General features: G+C 41.0%; 1 protein-coding gene and 1 pseudogene across 2 annotated transcripts in view; one reads left to right on the forward strand and one right to left on the reverse strand.

Moving 5' to 3' along the window:
• The window catches only part of gdf11 (growth differentiation factor 11), a 234,868-nt gene that overhangs the window by 8,477 nt on the left and 205,655 nt on the right, over window positions 1–20,736 (forward strand). The window lies entirely within an intron of this gene.
• Window positions 5,625–9,170, reverse strand: LOC148970130 (uncharacterized; annotated as a pseudogene).

Raw genomic sequence — 20,736 nt, forward strand, 5'->3', positions numbered from 1 at the left:
AATGATTAATTTGCAGAGGTGCACAGGGATAGCCTTGAGCCACATTTACCCAGAGTCTGAGCTCTCTGGCACACACATCCCCTGATGTGTTTAGTTGATATTTGGAAATTTAAGAAAAGAAAATATGAATCAAATGCATGCAAATAAAATTATTAATTGTATAGAAGTTTTGACCAAGCTATATCACTCAAAAACTACAACAACAGGTAATAACATTACTAAATCTTTAACAAAATTCTGACATTTAAGTGTGTTATTGTTTTATCCCCTCCCCCATCCACGCATCATTCAGTAGCAGAGAACTAAATGTCATTATTTATAATGTTTTTTTGTTTGTTTTTAAAAGCATATTCTTTTCACCACTGAACATCACCCTTTACCATCAAACTATCTTTAATCAACATCAAAATACTGCTCATCAACTATGATTGGAGCTTTAATAGATCAGAAGACAATGTAGATATCATTAATGGAATAGCAATCTTCAGGGCTTAAAGGGTTAGTTCACCCAAAAATGAAAACTCTTACGGGCTTGAAACAACATGAGGGTGAGTAAATAATTTTCATTCTTGGGTGAACTATCCCTTTAACTTTAACCCCCTGAACACTGGGGTGCGTGTGAATAATCTAAAGAGACAGGCAGCATGGTACGTTTGCTATGGTCTCTGTCACTCTGTTGACACAATCTCTGAACTTGTTGCTAAGACCTTAAAGCAAGACCTGTGGAAAGTATGATGTTGCAAGAAGTTGCCAGAATCATTGAAGACTACAAATACATTGAGATAAATATAACACATTGAATTGACTGAAGCTGAATGACAATAAAAATAACTATTGTCTGTAGAGTTTCTTATCCTAACTTAACTTGGTTCAAAATTTAACTTTACACAGTTATTAAACTGAACTGAACCAACACTGAAATTACTTGAGTTGAGTAATGACACTATTGTCGTTTTAGCACTGCTTAATTTGAATTTCTTGTTTAATGAAGTTCTCACAATACCTCAACATTTTTTTGCAAGTAGAATGTAGAAATTTATTTTCTTCTTTTTGACAGAGGAAAATGCATCAGTTTCTCAAACTAGATTCTTTGTTGTATTATCTAGATGTTGTTGTAATCTGTGTCATTCATTTTATTTCTTTATCTTGGTTAGATCATGATTTGTTTCTTCTTTCGAGGCGGCAGGAAATGAAATAGCTTTCATCTCGCAAAAGAACAATAGACTAAATCTGATTTTCTATATAGATATTTTTGGTCTTGAATTTGACTTGAAACTGTGCAAGAAAATTCAACGGCCTTAAAAATATCATAATGTTACAATGGTTTCTTAAGGATTATGTAACACGATTTTTTTTGGAGACTGAAATACTGGCAGCATTTTTAGCATATTTTTGACAAACTAAATGCTACTTCAGTTTTCTTTAAAAAAAAAAAAATGTAGTTCCAAACCTTTGTTTGGAATATTGTCTTAATTTAAAATAGGAGAGACTGCATGGGAGCAATTGTGACACTGTTCAGTAACAGTAACACTCAGGGAACCAAGACGTTACCTTTCAGTTGGTCACGTTTGACGTAACGTCGGCATCACCAACGTATTGGGATCACTAACAAAGTGCCACGCTTCCAGCACGCTACGTAAGCCTCCTAATCCCCCCGCAACACTTGGAGCGGAGGATGGGACAGGGCGCAGAAAGTGTCTATCACTGCTGTTCCGCATGACCTACTCAGTGAGACTACTGGATAACACTGGGAAAGCGTGCCCTTTTCAGGGGAAAGGGAGCTCTGTGGTAGATGCCCGTAGGTAGGTATCATGAGGAATAACACTTATGGACTAGCCAAATAGGGCTGTGCTAGTGTGCAACATATGGAATGTCTCTGAGGTGGCTCCGGCCCAGATAGGAGGGAATCAACACCGGCAGGGATGGCAATAGAAAGACACTGGCTCAAAGTAGGGAGCCGTACCGTGGAAGAATACACATATGGGATCGCCGTAGGGATCACAACATATGTTAGGTGTTGTGTTAGGTGGAACAGAGGGTGTGGGATACGGCTTCACAGCGGCCTCGGAATACACACTGCTGTCCGCTGGCAATAAGAAAGGTGGTCATGAGTGGCAAGGCATTGCGTGTGTGGCATGAGTGGCATACACTTGAGTGGCATACACTTGCGTTACCACAAGTGTAGACATCGGCTGACCCAGAGTACACTCAATGACTTTTGTCACCCGTAGGGTGAGTTCCATTGCAGTGCGCACCTCCTGCAATAGCTCTGGATCAGTTCTACCCTCGTGTGCCTGCTTTAGTGCCTTGGCCTGGTGGACCTGTAGGAGATCCATGGCGTGCAGGGAGGAGAACGGACGAGAACTTACAGGCCCTGAATGGATCACCTGGAACACCCTGCCAGGAAGTGCTTTTAGGACACAAATGCATTGCAACAGCGTGCTCCACTGGGGAATGTCCCTTTGGCCGCTCTTCCATTGAGGGTAGTAAGGGTGGATGAGGTACCAGATCGGTTTTGGGCATAACCATCAGCTCCGGGTCAGGCTTGGGCAACGGTACTTTCCCCAAAGGGGGCAACGCAGCCAAGTCTTCATCCCCAGAGGACATCAGCTCACCCTCCGATGCAGCAATCGACATCTGGTCGTCAGGGGGAGCCCCGATTGAAACGACCGCCCCAAGGGATAAGCACACAGGGCATAACCACGGCACAACTGCAGGGAAAAGTGCAAGTAGTATGAGCTCACTCTCATTGAACCGCCGCGCAACAGGCTGTATAAACAGCAACTCTAGCTGTAAAAACAGCTGTTGTGACAGACTTGGTCTGTAGAGATTGCGTCACCCACTGTCTTGGCTTAACACCAACACCAGGACAAAGGGCTTCTTCCTGAAGAACGCTCGTCGTTAGTAGCACACTCTCAGGAGACTGGAACAAAAAATGAAAGCACTGCTCGGCTCCGAAGTGAAAGCCAAATGTGCATTACATCAGCTTCCATATTTATAAGCAGCAGGACCTGCGGGGTGGAACACAAGATGCAAATCTTGCACACCAATGTTCATTGGCTGGTTTAGTTTACACTTGAAGGTAATTGGGCTCTTAAGCGAGATCCCAATATGTCGGTAACGTTACGTTGAATGTGACTGACTGAAAGGAAACAGCAGTTTTAAGGAGAAAATACTCAGCAATGGAGTGGACTGATTAATTTGCCCATGGTTTGTCTTAAAGCAGAATATAAACACCACATAGACATATAAACCATATTGAAATTAAAATCTTGATTTTCACCACAGGGAGTCTTTAATTGTTATTTCACTGATTGCAAAGTGTTTAGGTCTGAAGGCAGTAAAGTAGAGCTAAACCATGATGCTCCTTCCACCTTGCTTTACAGATGGGACGAGGTTTGGTGTGTTGTGGTATTTTCCTTTAAACAAAGCACTGTGCAACTTTTGTCTTAACTAATATTCTTTTTGGCAGCAGTGCTTTCTAACTTATTGTTCTTTAATGAACATCATTTGTGTTTCTTTTTCAGATAGTAGTACAAAAAAAACATTCTAAGTTTCTAGAGCTTTTTGGGGGTTACATGCATTTTCTGTAAAGCTGCTTTGAAACGATTTGTATTGTAAAAAGCGCTATACAAATACATGAGAAGTGAATTGAATTGAATTGAGTCTTTTTCTGTTATCCTTGTGAGATTTCTCACCTCTTTCAAGATTGTTTATTGTGTTCTTAGAGTGATCTTTCCAGAATGTCTTCTTTTAGAGAGGTGCAACAGTCTATAATTTTCCACATTTGTAGACAGGGTTTTATAAAATGGATAGTTTTGGTTTTTGGTTATAAATGACTGAGCTGTTTTTGAAGCTGTTGAAGCAAGATTTCTTTGATTGTGTCTTTTGTCCCATAGTTGAAAAGCACTATGTCTGGTAGCTATATGTCCGCGCTACAGTCGTGCTCAGAATTAATGGCACCCCTGGTAAATATGATGAAAACTGGCTGTAAAAAATAATTCTGCATTGTTTATCCTTTTGATCTTCCATTCAAAAAATTTGGCAAAATTCTAACTTTTCATTGAAGCTAAAGAATTGAAAGTGGGGGTAAATCACACTATGAAATAAATGTTTTTCTCCAAAACACTCTGGCCATAATTGTTGGCACCCCTAGAATTTAAAAATATCTCTGAAGTACATTCCCATTAATATTTAATTTTTTAAGCAAATCAGGGTGACTAGGAACATGAAATTGTCCAGCTATGACTTCTTGTTTCAAGGAGTTTAAATATGAGGAAGCACAAAGGTCAAATTCCCTGAATCATCCATCACAATGAATAAAACCAAAGAACATGGTTCTGATGTGCATCAAAAGATTGTTGAGCTTCACAAAATAGAAAGTAGATGTAAGAAAAATCCTCATTTTGACCATCAGGACAATAATTAAGAAGTTATAATCAACTAAAGATGTTATGATTCTGCCAGGAAGAGGACGTGTGTCTATTTTGCCTTAATTTTGCCTTAAACTTTCATCCTCACCTAAAACGGTGAGGATGAAAGTTTGAGTGTCCAAAGACTCTTCAAGGATCAGAGATGGAGAATTGCAGAGATTAGTTGAGTCTTGGGGTCAGAAAACCTAAAAAAAAATAAATAAAAAAAATCAGACAACCCCTACATCCCCACATGTTGTTTGAGAGGGTTTCAAGAAAAATGCTCCTCGCTCATCTAAAAACAAACTCCAGCATATTCAGGTGTCAGACACGACTGGATCTTCAAACGGCACAGGGTTCTGTGGTCAGGTGAAACTAAAAAAGGGGCTTTTTGGCAGCAAACCCAGCAGATGTGTTTGGTGCAAACAGGGATGAAGAGTACCCCATATGCCTACGGTTAAATATACTGCTGGATCTTGTATGTTGTGGGCCTATTTATTTGCTGGAGGTCCTGGACATCTTGTTCCGATACATGGTATTATGGATTCTATCAAATACAAAAAGATAAAAAATAAAAACCTGACGCCTTCTGCTAGAAATCTTATAATGGGCCGTGGTTGGATCTTCCATCAGGACAACGATCCAAAACAAAAATCAAAAATCAACACAAAAATTAGTTACGGAGCACAAAATGAAGCTTCTGCCATGACCGTCCCAGACCCTGACCTGATGAGTGGAGTGAACTGAAGAGATGAAGCACCAACATGTATCTGGGAATCTGCAGGATCTGGAGAGAGTCTGTATGGAGGAATGGTCTCTGATCTCTGGTCAGGTGTTCTCCAAACTCATCAGGCATTATAGGAGAAGACTCAGATCTGTTATCTTGGCAAAAGTTTACAGATCTGAGGTTGCAAAAAGTTTAGTAACAGGGTGCCAATAATTATGGCCAGAGTGTTTTGGAGAAAAACATTTATTTCATAGTGTGATTTACCCCCACTTTCAATTCTTTTGCTTCAATGAAAGGTTATAATTTTGCCAATTTTTTGAATGGAAGATCAAAAGGATAAACAATGCAGAATTATTTTTTACAGCCAGTTTTCATCATATTTACCAGGGGTGCCATTAATTCTGAGCACGACTGTATATTGGCGCTATTAGTGAGTGTGATAAGCTGCTGCTCAGAGTGTTGTGCTCGCGGCTTGCCGTGTTTGATCAAATAAGCTCGCAAGCCTCGTGGTTTAGGAATTTTCCCAGCATCTTCGGCATCTTCCCGGTCCTCGTCTGAAGATTCAGATGTTCTCCCGCCATGTGCAGGAGCCCGCGATGCTGCTTCTTCCCGCGAGGTGGAGGAACAGATGCGTGTCCACTTTTGAGGAATCGGATGTTCTAAACATCGGAGTGGGTGATGTGGAGCACAATCAAAATGAAACTCTGCTTCACGCACCTGCTCAAGAAGAGCTGGTGGAGGTTCTGACCCGCGCTGTGGCCCAGTTAAAGGGGTCATGAACTGGCTTTTTAAATTTTATTATATTGTTGTCTGAGGTCAACTTATGACGTTCGCTTGGTTTTTGCATTCAAAAACATCAAAATGAATAAGTAATAGGCTATTTTCTACCCTAGTTTTGAGCCTAGCTCAAAACCGCTCGGTTTTTATGGGCGTCTCGCACTGAAGACTTGGACGTAAACGCCCACTGCAGTGAGTGGATAACAGTTTTGCATAGTATAATGAGTTTCAACTCACCCGTCGGTGCACTTGGAGGAAATTGTTTTGAAAACGTCCAATGTTGGCAAAATGGCAACCGGAATGATTCGCCCATACATGTTCGACCCAGAGTCCATGTGTTGCACAATTCCTGTCAGATCCAATATAGACGGCTCAGCACTGTTCTTTGATCTTAATCGGTCTGCAAATCCAGTCTTGTTTACAAAAAAGTGAAATGAAGTGAATGGACGGACAATGTTTACCTCATCAGCTGAAACGTCATTAAAAATAAAGTTTATCCATGCAGTCCATTTGGAATCCAGAGGAAGCATATGCAGCGACTGTCTTCTTCCACAACCAGGCACTGCACAATATTCTGTATTGCTCAATAGCTCGATCCGGTTTGTCATCACAAGGTAGGCCTATGTTATTTAGCTATGCATGAATGCGCTAATCGGTGAGCGGCGGGGCTAAACCGGCCCCGTTGATCTTCTTCTTCTGCGGGGGTGGTGTTTTATCGTCTTTTACGTCATAGTTCCCCACTTTGAAAAACGAGTCATTTGCTAAGGCCTGTGTCAATAAAAGCTTTTATTGGACTAACAAGGACATTTTGATTTCTCAGTCCTTTAAATTTGATTTTCACCACTCCTTTAAATTTAGATTCAGGCCCTCAGGCCACAAGAAGAACCAGAAATCCAGCTGCCCAGTAAGTTGGATGAACGTTTTTTTAAGTGCCGGTCTCAGCCTCCACGCCGGGGCCTTCTGTTTTTCCCTAACTGCAAGTAATGAGTTCAGACTGCATGATTTTAGCCACAATTTTGGCTCGCCGACAGGTTTTGAGAAATCACCGACAAATGCCCGAAATCACAGGCAAATCGGCGCTCGTTCACGCGAGTGACAATCACGCAGTGTGAATGAGCAAAGACGTGATCTGAGAGAATCACCGACGAGTCGCCGACGCCCGTGAGATATTTGGCATGCTATATATCTGGACCTGTCGGCGATTCAAAATCCTGCTGTGTGAAAAGTGTTTTGACTGAAAACTACATCGGCGATCACCGGCAGCCAGTGAGAGAGCAAGATACAGAGTTATAGATCACATATCAACATGATATGGCATTATATGGCGGCTGGGAGAGCTGGTAGTTGCCTGCACACTTTGGCGGTCTTGCAGGCCTATCAGGCTGACCTCCTCAAGGAGCTTGATGAGGGCCTCTGGGTCTGATCTCCAGGGCCTGGCTATAATGCCAACTTGATTGGAGTTTGCCCCTGGCCGTGTTAAGTCAAGTCAGTCACCTTTATTTATATAGCGCTTTTTACAATACAGATTGTATCAAAGCAGCTTCAGTGATAACATGAAAATAATACAACACAGATCAATAATATTGTTGAATATTAAATGCCCCCAACTAAGCAAGCCAAAAGCCAAGGCAACAGTGGGAAGGAACCAAAATTCCATCAGGTGATTGAATGGAGAAAAAAAGCTTGGGAGAACCCAGGCTCAGTCGGGGGCCAGTTCTCCTCTGGCCAACGAAGGAACAGTGATTACAAAACTAATTGTATCGAAACATTAAGAGTATTTGTCCATTTCCATCTGTTTGTAAGTCGAAGTAATCACGCCGGTTTGGAGACGAGATGTTGAGGATCAGTGCCGATGGCTGTCGTGTCGATGAGGCCGGCACTTAAGGATGATTCGGGATGGGTCCAGGCACAGGTCCACCAGAGGGTCCATCGGGATAAACAGAGAAACTAATATTAGCGTAGACGCCATCCTTCTTTTGATGTACCAAGTACATCAGGATGTACGGGACGTGTTCCCGGTTCCGGCTGATCTAAACTATGCAGCCTAATTTTGAGTTTAGGAAGTCTATAGTGTGTTATGTGTATGCTAGGCCAATGAGATGTGTTTTTAGTCTAGATTTGAACTGACAGGGTGTGTCTGCTTCCCGGACAATGTTAGGAAGGTTGTTCCAGAGTTTTGGTGCTAAATAGGAAAAGGATCTACCACCAGCAGTCGATTTTGATATTTTAGGTATTATCAACTGACCGGAGTTTTGAGATCGCAATAGACGTGAAGGACTATAATGCGTTCAGAGCTCGCTCAAGTACTGCGGAGCTAAACCATTTAGTGCTTTGTAAGTAATCAGCAATATTTTAAAATTGATACAATGTTTAATAGGCAGCCAATGCAGGGTTGACAGAACCAGGCTAATATGGTCATATATTTAAGTGAGGACAGTCTACTGACTATCTCATCACTCCTGCGAACAGGAAGGGGGCCAGAGCAAATTACAGTGCCTGACTTGCGAGTTCACACACCTTTTAATATTAATTTTGGTGATCTCTGACTGGCGAAGTTGAACATCATTTGTGCCGACATGAATAATGATCTTAGAGGATTTACGATTAGCATTAGCCAGCACTTTTAAATTTGCTGTGATGTCAGGCGCTCTGGCTCCCGGCAAACATGTGACTATGGTTGCTGGAAGTCGAACATTATTTGTGCCGACATGAATAATGATTTTAGAGAATTTACGATTAGCATTAGCCATCACTTTTAAATTTGCTGTGATGTCATGCGCTCTGGCTCCCGGCAAACATGTGACTATGGTTGCCGGTGTCTCTATTTTCACGTTCCGTATGATCTAATCACCAATTACCAGGGCACAATCAACAGGATTCTCAGTGGGTGTTTCACTGAGTGGGGCAAATTGATTTGTTATGGGAAGCAGAACGGAAGAGTGGTTCTTTGATCCGCGACTACAGTGGCGATCCCTAATCGTCACCCATCTGCCCTTCTGCACGGGCTCTGCTTCAGCTGGAACCGAAACATGTGAAGAGTTCACTATGCTAGGCGTCTCCAAAACACTATTTAAAGATCTAGCATTCTTACTATCCTCAATTAAAATTTGGATGCGTGTCTCTAATTCTGAAATCTTCTCTGTGAGCCTGGCTGTCTCCTTGCATTTATCACATACAAATCCTATATTGCCATTGGAGAAGCCCATACTAAATATGTAACATGTGACACAGGTGATAATAACAGGAAAAGACATTACTCACCGTGTTTATTGATTCTTACTTACTGCGTTTGTTGACTGGTATTTCTGACAGGGCTTTTTCTGAACTCAAAGGTGCAGGCCCTAAGGGTTTACTTGGAGAAGTCTTCCCAGTGGAGGAAGTCAGACCAGTTGTTGGTGTGCTTTTGTTCACCCAAGAAAGGGCTGTCTGCATCCAAACAGACAATCAGTAATAGGATTGTCCAGGCTAAAGCCGGGTGCGCAATTTGCCTAGCGCCTGGCGCCAGAGTGCTCGCGTCCTAGGTGTGCCTGGTCTCCCAGCTTCACATTAGGGCAGGCGTGATGACGGTGTGGTATAGTGGGTATTTCGTTCTCCAAAGTGTCATCAGGACGATGACGCAGTGCAAGTTCCCTCGAAAGGGGAACGTCTTGGGTTACGACTGTAACCCTTGTTCCCTGAGAAGGGAACGAGACACTGGGTCTCGTCGCCACACCTATCATGGGCAGAGCGCTTGCTTCATCGCAAAAGAGCTGATGTGTGTGTGCTCTGGGCGTCCCTTTGTAGCTTCTGGTAATGCCGTCATCTACTCTGCCATGACGCAGCACCAATCAGAATTGGACGAATTTCATTCAAAAGTGCCCCTAAAGGGCCATCATGACGCAGTGTCTCGTTCCCTTCTCGGGGAACAGGGTTACAGTCATAACACGAGACGCTAGTTTTAATAGGTCAAGTGTTTAATGAAAGAGATGTCTTTAGCTGTTGATGTTATATGAAATGGCTTAAGACACCACTGCCCAGGCGGAATTAGGCAGGTCATTCCACCAGTGGGGAACAGCAAGATAAAGGTCTATGATAGTGACTTTATTCCTCTTTGGAATGCCTCTACTCGAAGTAATCCATTACTGTCAAGGACAGGAGATAGTTTCCTCAACAAAATCTTTTGAGGAAGGTTTTGAGCTGCAATCATGCTTTTAACCCTTAATCAAATAAAATATATTTCCATATTTATAATCAATATTAAATTTAAGTATACTGAAAAATATATAGAATAATATATTGTGTTAATATATTACAATAATACAAAAGGAATTGCAGTAACACTTTATAATAACTGCACGCTAATAATCATTAGTTAAGCATGAGTAAACAGTTAATTCATCATTCATAAAGCATTAATAGACATTAATAAGCAGTTTATAATTACAGCTATATGCTTTCATCTTGATTTAAAAGCATATCTATAATTTGTTTAATAATTGTATTTTCATACTTTATTAATGATCAATTTATCATTTCTAAATGAAGAATTGCATTTTTTATAAACCAGTTATTTAAGAGTTGTCAGTTACTTAGAGCGTGTAAGTAAATAATTAATAAACTATTTAAATGTACATTTATACGTCTTATTATTCAGACATATAGTGATGGTTACTAAGTGTGTTAATAAATGCTTTATTAACATGTATTTATGTTGTAATTCAGGGTTAATTCGGGTAGTTATAAAGCATTTAGTAGTGGTCAGTTAACTATGTTTGTGAGCTCATCTAAAGTGAGGACTACTCATGCCTTATAAAGCATTTATAAAGGTGATTTAAAGGCTGTAAATATTTATATGTTCTGTATCACTGTGTTGTGTTGTTACATTTTACTGTTTAGAAGATTGATGATTTAAAAATCTCCTTTATAAACTAATGATTATTAGTGTGCAGTAATTATAAAGTGTTACCAGAATTGCTTCTTTTCGGTTTCTGGTTTTCTGTTAGAATGTGTAGTGTAAGCGGCCCCCAAGTAAATAACTAATGATCTTTGCAATAGAAGTGAATCAATCAAAACTAACTTTAGCTGAATAATAACTTTATTCTAGAGCTGCTGTAAAGCCAAAACAATCTCTGTTACTTTAATTTCATATTATCACTGCAAAGCTGCTTTGAAACAATCTATATTGTTAAAAGCGCTATATAAATGAAGGTGAACTTGACGACTTTTCATTTATTGAAAAATATGTTACAATATATTTATACTAATGTGAATTTCTTTGAATTTCCCAAGCATGTGTTCCTCAAAGTTATAAGTTGTAGTACATACAAAAGACATACAAAAGAGTGTTGGTACAACAGCAGACTGTTTTGTTAGAAGTCATCATTATGGTGATCAGGCTTTGCTTTAGTTAGGCACTTGACTTTTTAATGTTAGCTTCTCTCTGGCTGCTGTAACTGTGTGTCTTTAAGGCACATTTGCCAGATAAAAGAAAGCCATGGAAATGTTTGGGGATGATCTGTTGGTTATTTACTGATGGTGACATCATCAGGTGGTGGTCTGATTCACAAATCTCATCCCAAGTTTTATCATTGATCAAAAGTGTAGATTATTGAATAATTTTAATACTTCACTACCAACCCTGTGATAATCCTGTGTGTTAAAGCCAGCAGTCAAAAAACAAAAACAACAAAAAAACAAAACAAAAAAAAGAAGATATACTGTGGATAATCTTGTGCAGTCTGAAGTTAGACAGGGCAAGCACCTCTTGTGTATGAGAGGGCTGATCACCTCTGCCTCAGTAGCGCATGATTTCAGCATGTCAAAAACAATGGAACATGTGCTGTATATCAGCAATAATAGGCACATGGTCTTTACAGAATCTCATCAGGACCCCTAACAGGCTGTTAATTAAATCAGCCCTTACAAAAAGTATACTTCAAGTATACTGAAATAAAGTTCAAGTATATTTTTAAGAATACTTTATGTAGTAAGAATGCTAATACCAATGTACTAGAAGTATACTTGTAAGTGTACTGTTTCAGTACTACTTGGGACTAAATTGGCCCAGTTTTTAATGTATAAAAATCCAGCGTACCATTAGTTCAGGCAGGTCACGTTAGTCAAGATCACATCAGCTGGGGATATGATCCAGATGATTACTCAGTCAAGTCAAGTCATGACTCAGCTGATCCAGATCTACCTAGAAATAGCCTAATAACAGCCTCCATTTATAAGCTCTTCAGTAGGTGAAAATAAAAGCTGTGTCCCAAAGTGTAGGCTGCGTCCTTCGAAGGACCCAGCCTACCCAGCCTTCGGAGGACACTCTGAGGCCGTTTCTCAATATGCGTACTTGTCTGTACTTGTGTTCTTGTGGACTTGTGAAACGTCATCAGTCGCTGCCGAAGTACTTTTTCCAATTCAAAGTTCGCATCTAGCCAAGTCCACTTCAAATCCCCGGATGTGTTCTTGATCCGCCCCGTTTACCGAGGATGCATCGAGAGGTGACTTGTGTGGACTTGAGATAGCCAGGTAACCCAGAATGCACCTCGCACCAACCAGCAAGCGTAAATGGGAGAGGAGAAAATCCGCGAAATATCAAAATATTGAGTCATGAAATGTAATTTTAAGAGTGTTTCAGGCGAGAATGTGGTTGTTTAAATCTCAAATCTGTAGTTTATTTATAAAGATAGCGCCTATTGTAAAATGCATCTGACGTTTTCGGAGTTCTGACATCCAAGCCTTCAGCGGACACTCAGCGAGATCAACCCCGACTGGAACAGCTTATCCTCGGCTAGTGCTTCTGACGTTTGCCGTCGGCTCTGATCTCTCTAGTGGATAAACCTTGACGTATAACTCGTCTTGTGTATAAGTCTATCTTTGGTCTCATTAAACTATAATTTGTTCCATGGCGCAAAAAAAAAAAAAAAAAGTTAAGGTTTCATGGCTATTTTTTTTTATATTGTCTTCACTATATGAACAATAAAATAAAATGACATAACCCTGTCTCTGTTTGATAAATGTCAATAAAAAATCCAATGTTTCATATTTTTAAAATGAAAACAAAAAGATCATGTTCATTTTGTTATAAATATATGCAGTGAAGAGAATCGCGTTGCCTGAACCACATGGCCATTAGGCTATTATAGGCTATGTTGTTTTTTGTTAATGAAGAGTCAGAGGGGTGTTTTATAACATATTTCATCTTATTGTTGACGAAAAGATGCAGAGTTGTAGCAAATTTCGTTTTATTGTTGCCTAAAATATAGAGTAGAGCGTGCTGAGTGACGCGATCAAGTACGCTCTGTTCCATTTGCAGAAGAACCGGACTTGCGTCCTCGCATCCTCGGGAGTTCGTTCTCCGGAGTCGAACTTGCAAGTCTGAACTACCAAGGACGCAAGTCCGAAGTCTGCGTACTTGGTAGGCTATTGAGAAACGGCCTGAGTGTAGCCTTCGTGGGATTCCTAATTGCGCAACCAGGTGTTCCCTATTGCCACTCCTGGCGCGGCACCAAGCAGCAGTGCGAGAGTAGGCAACAGCTACCACCCTGATCATTCATTTAATAAAATTGAGTAAACAGCTATGGAGACAGAATTGGCTATTGTCATTTTTGTTTTGTTTTATAGGCTATATTTAATGGATGTTTTATGTTTTATATTTTCATGTCTTATATATATATATATATATATATATATATATATATATATATATATATATATATATATATATATATACTGTATATATCCCTCAGGTGCTCTTCGTTTCGGAGTCACACTTGTTATCTTCCCGGTCAAAAGTGACCGGACACCTAAAAATGGAGAGGCATGTGAATTCCCCAGCTGTTTATGAACACATTTTTTATTGTTGTTGTTGGTGGATTTGAATATATAGTTGAAACAATCTCAAAAACTATTTCTTATAAAAAAATTGACAAAAAACAAAAATTCACATTTTTTTTTCCATTTTTTTTTTTTTTTACAATTTCCCATTCATTTTCTATGGGGGTCATTTTTGACCAAAGACCACAAGTCTATTTTTTTTAAGACCACTTAGCATGCTCAGATCATGACCTCAATTTTTTGGTGTGTTCACATACATAATGCCATAAAAGTCACCAAGTTTCGTAACATTGCGATGAAGCTGTGATTTTTAAAAATTCAAAACATACTTTTTGTAATCAAAATTTATTGGTGTGTATGTGTATAAAAGTGTGTTTGTGTCACGGGGTAGACCAAGGAAGACGAGGAGGAAGGTATAATAAACATATAACTTTAATGAATGGAGCACAGGAACAGGTTGACAGCGTGTAGACACGAACAATACCGGACCAGGGAGTGAAGACAGGCAGGAACTTAAATACACAGTGACGGTGATTAACAAATGACAATCAGCTGTGCGGGAGGTGATGAGTGTCCATGGCAACAGATGAGGGCGGAGAACTCAGACGAGGGGAACACGTGGTGAATCAAAACACAGACAGTCCAAGGGTGGTGACAGATCGCCCCCCTCCGGCAAGGCGGAGAACTCGCGCCGTAGCAAAATGACGGAGGGGGGACCGGGGGAGGTTCAGGTGGAGGACGAGACGAAGGTGCAACACAGACGAGAGGCTGGAGTGACGGGACGGTGAGGGGACGATGACGATTCCCTGGCGGCCTGGATGGAGATGGCGCGGTGGCGCAGACCCAGAGCCTCCCAGTACCGACAGCCGATGGCAGAGAAGACTGAGGGAAGAAACCAGATGGCGAGGGGACTGACGGTAGCTGGGGGATGACCGACGGAGACTCGGTGGCAGGATCTCTCGGCGCAGACGGAGAGCCGGTGGACTCAAGCGACGTCACCGGTATGGGAGACCCCGGTGACGTAGCGGCGACGAGCGCTGGAGCCGTAGCCAGAGTGCCCGAGAGCTGAGGTGGAGGTGGAGTGATGGAGGACAGAGGAGACGCCACAGGGAAGGAGGAGCCCGCTGAAGCCGAAGGGGTGGAGGGAACAAGCGTAGCAGACTGACCGCAAGTCCGTGGCGCAGGCAGAGTGACGACTGACCAAGGGGGAGCCGGCAGGACGAGGGAACCCGCTGCAGCCGATGTCTCGATGGTCTCAGGCGGAGGCGCAGGTGGGAGGAGCCGAGACGGAGCTGGCAGGTCGACTGGCCGAGATGGAGTGTCGAGGACCGAGGCTGGAGGCGAAGCCGTGGGATCCTCGAACACAGGCGCTGCGGATGGTGGGCTGACCTGCCGCTCGACGTCGGGGACTCCCCACGGAGATGGTGCAGGGCTGCGCACATCCAGCAGCGGCGAGGCTGGAGGACTGACTGGGAACGGAGATGGAGTGGAGTGAATAAGACAGACGGCAGGACAGAAGTCGTCACAGGACGGTTCAAAATGAGAAAGAGATGCAGATGACGGGTGGGATAGGGCGGGAACGACATCCGAGTCCTGGGTTTCATCAGCCAGTCCTCCAGTTCCAGGAAATTAGTCCCCTCGTCCGCAGATGTTGTGGGCTCACACCCCTGGTCAGACTCCTGTTGGAGCTCCTCCTCCGGGGCGAGGGTCAACTCTGTCCTCTTCGTCTTGGGCACTGGTTGACGCGTCGCGGCGGGTGGTAGCTCTCCGTCTGCGGGGGGCACGCACGAGATCTCCGCGGTCGAGGGTGGTAATTCCGGCTCTGGGTCTGGCAGTGTTCTGGATCGGGCTTCGACGCTCTCCAGACACCGGGAAACGGCCTCCTTCCAGTCCAGGTCAGAGGTGTCTGGGAGGTCGAAGTGCTGGTGGTAGGTGGCCCCGATCCAGAACAGGGTCTTCAGGGTTTCGTCATCGAGGGGACTGGAAAGGGCCAGTGCAACAAAGTCTCTGGAAAACGAAACAAAATCTGGTGAGAATTCAGCGAGGGTGATAAAATCGACGTTCATCTTGAAGTTTGGTCCGGTATTCTGTCACGGGGTAGACCAAGGAAGACGAGGAGGAAGGTATAATAAACATATAACTTTAATGAATGGAGCACAGGAACAGGTTGACAGCGTGTAGACACGAACAATACCGGACCAGGGAGTGAAGACAGGCAGGAACTTAAATACACAGTGACGGTGATTAACAAATGACAATCAGCTGTGCGGGAGGTGATGAGTGTCCATGGCAACAGATGAGGGCGGAGAACTCAGACGAGGGGAACACGTGGTGAATCAAAACACAGACAGTCCAAGGGTGGTGACAGTTTGTATGTGTGTGTGTGTTGGTGGGTGTGTCTGTTTTGCACTCTAGATGTTGTAGAGTGTCACCCCTTTCCTGCGGTGTAATTTTTTTTTTTTTTTTTTGAATTGTGGCCAATTTGTAGATTGTACATACAAAAATTCAGAGAATTTTTTTTGTCAATTTCCCATTCATTTCCTATGGGTCGGTCATTTTTGACAGAAGAGCAAAAGTGTGACTCATTTTTTACGACCACTTAAATTGCTCGAATCATGACCTCAATTTTTTTTTGTGTGTTCACATACCCAATGCCATAAAAGTCACCAAGTTTCGTAATTTTCTGAAGAAGCTGTGACTTTTAAATATTCAAAACAGATTTCTTTAATCACAATTTATTGGTGTTTTTGTGTATAAAAATGTGTGTGTGTGTGTGTGTGTATGGGTATGTCTGTTTTGCACTCTTGATGTTTTAGAGTGTTACCCCTTCAATGCTGAGTACTTTTTTTCTGCATCATGGCCGATTTGTAGATTGTACACACAAAAATTGTCAAAGTTTTTGTGTTTTTGTCAATTTCCCATTCATTTCCTATGGTCGGTCATTTTTGACCGAAGAGCACAAGTTTGACTATTTTTTTTACGACTACTTAGCCTGCTCGGAACATGACTTCAATTTTTTTTTGTGTTCACATACCCAATGCCATAAAAGTCACCAAGTTTCGTAACATTCCGATGAAGCTGTGGTTTTTAAAATTTCAAAACAGAAAATTTTTCGGTCTGAAATGACCAAAGAGCACCAGAGGGGTAATATATATAGATATAGACTTAAGAGTTGGTCAGAGCTGGTTTACTGCGTAGTTAGAGGCTGCGTCCTGAATAGCCAGATTATACTCTAAACTGTTAAAATATTGGGTGTTAACTTACGTAAATAATGCAGTGAAATAGCCTAAAAATATTAATAATGATAAAAAAAACATAGACACATAGCCTATATTCAAATGTTCATCGTACCTTGATGCGATTTTGTAGGCGATTTTGTAGGGTATTCTTTTTATTGTCTACAGAAATGGATCATGATCAATATATTTATACAGGCTGTCAATCCTATTTGAATATTTTAAAGCAGATGGATATAAAAAGTCCAGTGCAAACGTCCTTACTCCCGCTCGTCGTCGTCAGCTGTCAGTCACAGTTGCTAGGCGACAAGAACAACAATCCTCCGCAGACAGTTGTAGTTAGCAACAATTTGTTAATATTGTACGGTGGCCGAGAGCGCTCACCGCGCTGCAACCTGATGAAGACGAATGCAAATACAAAAAAACGTGTGCAACTATAAAAACGCGTGCAAATACAAAAAAACATCCGCAAATTAAGAAAAACATCTTCATCAGTTCCACAACACACGTGTGCTTCAAGTACTCAAAACACAACCAAATACAGAAACGCGCTGCAAACTTTCACAACACAGACTTGCAAATAACACGGTCCACAACGGAAATGTTTCCTGGGAACCAAATAAGTGACGGACCCAACTGGGACTTGCTTATTGCTCGTGAGCTTCCCCATGCCCTACTCCCTTCAAAGGGCAGACGGCAAAGCTCTTCAAGTGGGAATTTGGCGTGAGCATGACACCTAGTGTGTCATTTATGTAGCCGTTTGGAACTTGATGAAGGGAGCAACAACAGACAACGTAATGTAATTATTTTTACCTTGGATGTTCCTATGACAACACAGCACTTTGTCCATCAGCTGTATAGCTGTTCTGACGACAGAAATATAATGATTAACATAACGGTTGCAAATAAATTATTTATTTTTTATTTTTACTTTATAAAAATCTGTTAAAATATCAGTTTTATATATCTGTATGACAGTGCCATACATTACCTAACATTTTCAGGAAACTTTTCTTATGAAAATTTAAACATAAAATGAAACTATTTGTATAGTGTAACTGATGTATAGATTAATATCTTGCCTTCATGTTCTTCTAGATCTTTTTTTTTATTTAGTTTAGTTTTCAGATCATTGTTCTTTTCTCATTTGTATTGTGATGACATTGAACATATTGTTAACACATGTTGTATATTGTACACAAGTCGTACTGTATGTCATAATAATTTCAACCTCGGTGTTTTGCGGGGAAAAGTCAAAAGAAATTAAATAAAACAAAGTAGAATTTTGAGTAAGCAAGGAGTATAGACGAACTATAAAAAATATAATAGTATAATATTATTTATAAATACAATATTATTTTAATAGTATAGTTTATTTATAAAAAAAATATAGGCTTTGACTTCTTGTCAATACATGTTTTTTGCTGTAAGCACGTCCTGTGGTTCCAGTCGGGTCCGTCACTTAATTGGTTCCCCGGAAACATTTCCGTTGTGGACCGTGTTATTTGCAGCGCGTTTCTGTATTTGGTGGTGTTGTGAACGTTTGCAGCGCGTTTCTGTATTTGGTTGTGTTGTGAGTACTTGGAGCACACGTGTGTTGTGGAACTGATGTAGATCATTTTCTTAATTTGCCGATGTTTTTTTGTATTTGCATGCGTTTTTATAGTTGCACATGTTTTTTTGTATTTGCATTCGTCTTCATCAGGTTGCAGCGCGGTGAGCTCTCTCGGCCACCGTAATATTGTGACAATGGACCAACATTTTGTTACTTTAATTTTTAAAATAACCAGTGGGAGAATGTAAGGAACTTCATACTGCGTTCGTATTCGTGTACAAATGTGAAGTAGGCCTAGCCTACTTTTTCCCTCACAGGACAGTAACATTTTACTTTAAACTACACAAAAGTATATCGTTTAAATGCATCAACCTTGCAAACACTCAGAGACCCTTACAAAAATAATCAAATATCCAGACCCATGAATTCTCTTTTATGTACACATTTAAAGTTGCATAAAATATTGAAATAATGAATAGGCCTAATAAAGAAATCATATAGCTACAATGTAGGCTATAATGTCGTTTTCGCGTTTCCACATAACAAATGAAGTACACAATGGTATGCCTAAATGAGTTAAGATGAATAAGAAAAAAAATATAGCTGCGAGCAGCAATTGCGAGACAAAGCCGGTGGCACGGCAACCCCGGTGCCTTTAGGTAACTGCCGGCGATACCGCCGGCTTTGGCCCTTCATCGCTGCTCGCAGCTACATATATATATATATATATATATATATATATATAAAAGCCGGTGGCACCGCCACCTTGGTGCCTTTAGGGTTATTCTGCACGGTGTGCAAAAACGTAACCCCCGCTTTGACTGTCGAAAAGAAGTGTGCTGAAGAGCTTGCATCAGTGAGGGCTCTGCAAAAGTGCGCATCGAGGGCACATATCAACCACAAAGTATGCATGAGCAACCTTCTGAAAGGTCAGGTGTATATCAAGGTCTACATCTGCCGTGTGTAACTACATTAGTTAGGGATGCACCGATCCGATACTCAGGATCTGTATCGGCTCCGATACTGCCATCTTTGCCGGATCGGGTATTGATCAGACGAGGCTGATTCAAATCCTATAGTGTGCATATACTATTCTATGTTATTGTTAATCCCCACAAAAGGCACAAAAACTTTCTAAAGCACCATAAAGTTTTCGTGTACTGTATTATAAGTGTTATGAAGCCATTATGTGATATAGAAATTCATATTTAAGACATTAAATTCAAGAACACATAAACTTTTCCCTCTCTGCGGCTGTCAGTCATTCTCCATTTAGCATTCAAACAGCGCGTCGCATTCGGTTACAGTCAATGATGAAACGATCTTCAAGATGATTCAATGTTATTAATCTTATTATACTTGATCTTTAAGATAAAGGTCTAAAGGTCTATGGTTTCGAATGAAGAAACTTTTTCTTGCTGGACTTTATTGCTGTAACTTAATCGTGTTACTTTCTACCGGGTGTCGGACGCTGTCGGTTAGATCACAACACTAGAGTCAGAGCACTATAATTGTTCTTCACGCACACAGTAACTGAAATTTTAAAAAGAAAAAAAAGAAAAGAAAGAAAAGGCTCAATAAACTATTGCATAGATAGATAATGTATAATACACTGTCCATAAATATGTATTCCCTTTGTGCTTTGAACTTTTCAATGCGGTCTTGGAGCCTTTAATATCATAATGCAGTGACGCAATGACAGATTATTAATTGCCTTTCTTGTTCTGTCCTATCAATTATATGTTGCTGCCTCATTAAACATCTGTGCTATACATTTAAAACATGTTTTAAAACATGGCTTAATTTTATGGTATCGATGGCAATATCTAAAATAATTGATCTTTTTGATATTTGTTATCTTGTTTTTCATGAATGTATTTTTCAACAATACAAAGAGCAATGTGTATTATGCACTACTAATATAGTTTATAATAGCATTTTTGTCATAGATTATGACAAAATAATCATATCGAGGAACCAGCAGAACAGAGTGAACATTCATTCTGTTTAGTTCAATCCTACTTAATAGGAATTTATTTAAAATGCTCGCTCTACTCCACACCATTAATGTCTTGTGCCGACATCCGTATTTTGACTTTCGGTTTTAAGTAAGCGATTTAAAAGCTCCCGAGTCCCAGCGGAGTCACACGTTGATTATCCGGTGGGTATATACACAATAGGCCTACCTGATATTGAACACAAGAGGGCAGTATA

Source organism: Pimephales promelas, chromosome 21 (genome assembly GCF_988280905.1).
Source record: "Pimephales promelas chromosome 21, fPimPro1.hap1.1, whole genome shotgun sequence".
Lineage (NCBI taxonomy): Eukaryota > Metazoa > Chordata > Actinopteri > Cypriniformes > Leuciscidae > Pimephales > Pimephales promelas.